This window comes from Meleagris gallopavo, chromosome 17 (genome assembly GCF_000146605.3).
Source record: "Meleagris gallopavo isolate NT-WF06-2002-E0010 breed Aviagen turkey brand Nicholas breeding stock chromosome 17, Turkey_5.1, whole genome shotgun sequence".
NCBI lineage: Eukaryota > Metazoa > Chordata > Aves > Galliformes > Phasianidae > Meleagris > Meleagris gallopavo.
In genome coordinates this window covers 12992274-12994175 of record NC_015027.2, presented here as the reverse complement: position 1 = coordinate 12994175, position 1902 = coordinate 12992274, and the positions used below count along the sequence as shown (strand labels likewise).

Here is a 1902-nt window from a genome sequence, read left to right as displayed (position 1 = left end):
CACTGGGTGAAGAGTCCAGAGGACAGGAAGCGTGAGGGGCAGCTGAGGTTTCTTTTGGGTTGTCGAGTGGAGTCAGGAGTTGGACCTGATAATCCTTGTCCTTTCGACTCAGGATATTCTGTGATCCTTGGCAACCACTGATTTCGATAGCTTCTGGTGATTTGTGAGTGCTGACTTGGATGCTTTGTGTCAAAAAACGTGATTTATATTGAAGGTTATGAGTACTGCTGCAGCAGTGCAATATTGTAACCAAATAAACGATCAAAGGGAAACTTGCTGGGTCCTGTGTTTTGTATGCAGGGTGCTGCTGGGTGATCTGGCCCTGACAGCAAGCCTCGGCACAACTCATGTCTCCAAATTTTTCAGCAAAACCATCCCTCCTCCCTTTCTGCCCCACAGGTGGTAAAGAGTAACTTGGTCTTCAAAAGGAGTGCCTCTAAAAAAAGCATCAAGGAATGCAGGTAGCGAGAGAAAGTCTGGTGGTTCCCCTCCCACACTAGAAAAATGTTCTCTCAAATCCAATCGAGGACAAACCATTCCAGGACAAGCACACTATGATTCTCCTTCAAAGCCAGCTGGGCCTTCTTGGTGCAGAGTGTTCAGCATTCAGCCTGCTAAGGCAGCAGCTGCAAACTGGGGAGCCTCTAGCAGGTGCCCTGCACACCTGTGTGGATCCTGCCAGCTATCACAAACTCTGGTTGAACTGCACGTGGCTGCCGAATCGAGCCTTTCCAGAGCAATCAAAGCCAGGAAACGAGCCTCAATTGGATATTTCAAGAGGTGCTTGTCCAAATACCTTTGTGCTTCTTTGAACTCCCCCACAGTCCCTTATCGTTTGGAGGCACCGTGGGCACTGACTCGAATGTGAGCCCGATAAGCTTCAGTGGATACTGGGGCAGCGATACAGGCTGTTAGGTCTGCAGTTCTTCCAAGGGGCTGAGAGGAGCAGAGGTGCGATTTGGACACTAGATGGAGACAGCAGGATTAAGAATTGACATACGAGAGCCCCGTTCGCTAACAGCAGGTGGATGCTGGGAAGCAAATCAACGAACTGAAGCAACTGTCCTGAAACCGCCTGGGAGAACTGCTGAATCAGAGAGCAGGATGCAAAGCGCAGTGCTGAAGTGGTGGAGACACTGAAGGACGGAGCCTCTGAAATGAAGAGATCTTATCTAAGGAAATAGGTTTATGGTGGCTCGGCTCTGCTGTGTGACCAGCTGTGGCCAGCTCAGCACCGGCTCAGACTCACAGGGCGCTCACAGGCACCCTGCCCTTTGCTCACAGGCACTCTCCCTACCTTTGACCCAACCCTGACTCTCACTGTGTCTCTCAGGAGTAAACCAGTTTCCCGTTTAGGGCACTGCTCAGCTTCCAGCCCAGCGGTGCCCGGCCCCGCACACCGACGCCCGCCCATCACACGGCCGTACGGGCGGTCACCCGGCCGCAGACGCGGCCCGCGTTCCGCCTGAGGAGCCGCACAGTGACCGCGCGGGCGGCAGCCCGACAAGGCGACACGGCAGCACCACAGCGGGCCTCGCATCCTCCTGCAGAGCCTTTCCGACAGCCAGCCCCGACTGTCGGCGTTCCGGTGCGGGCCGTGCCGATGCTCTGGTGCCGGCCGACACTTCCACCCCACCGCCGTTGCCGGGTGACCGCCGCGCTCACATCCGGCCCTGAGCGGAAGGGGCAGGGCGTCCTCAGACTGCGCAGCCAATAGCAGCCCGCTCTCCCGAGAACCCGCCCTTTTCGTTCCCGTCCGTAAGCGTAGGCTCGGCCCGTGATGCCGCACGCGTCACTTCGAGCCAATCGGCATCCTCTCTTCTCCAGATAAACAGCCCCGCTGCCCAATTGACGGGAGGAAACGCTCGAAGGAGGCGGGAACAATCCGGCTCCTCTTTGCCG

General features: G+C 56.2%; 1 long non-coding RNA gene across 1 annotated transcript; it reads right to left on the bottom strand.

Annotated features, from left to right (window-relative positions):
* Positions 1–874: 874 nt before the first annotated feature.
* On the bottom strand, positions 875–1857 carry LOC109370390. The gene is made up of 2 exons (XR_002120498.2): positions 1298–1857; positions 875–1152 (listed from the first exon to the last, which is right to left on the bottom strand). It is a non-coding gene; the product is annotated as an uncharacterized LOC109370390 (long non-coding RNA).
* Between the last annotated feature and the right edge of the window lie 45 nt (positions 1858–1902).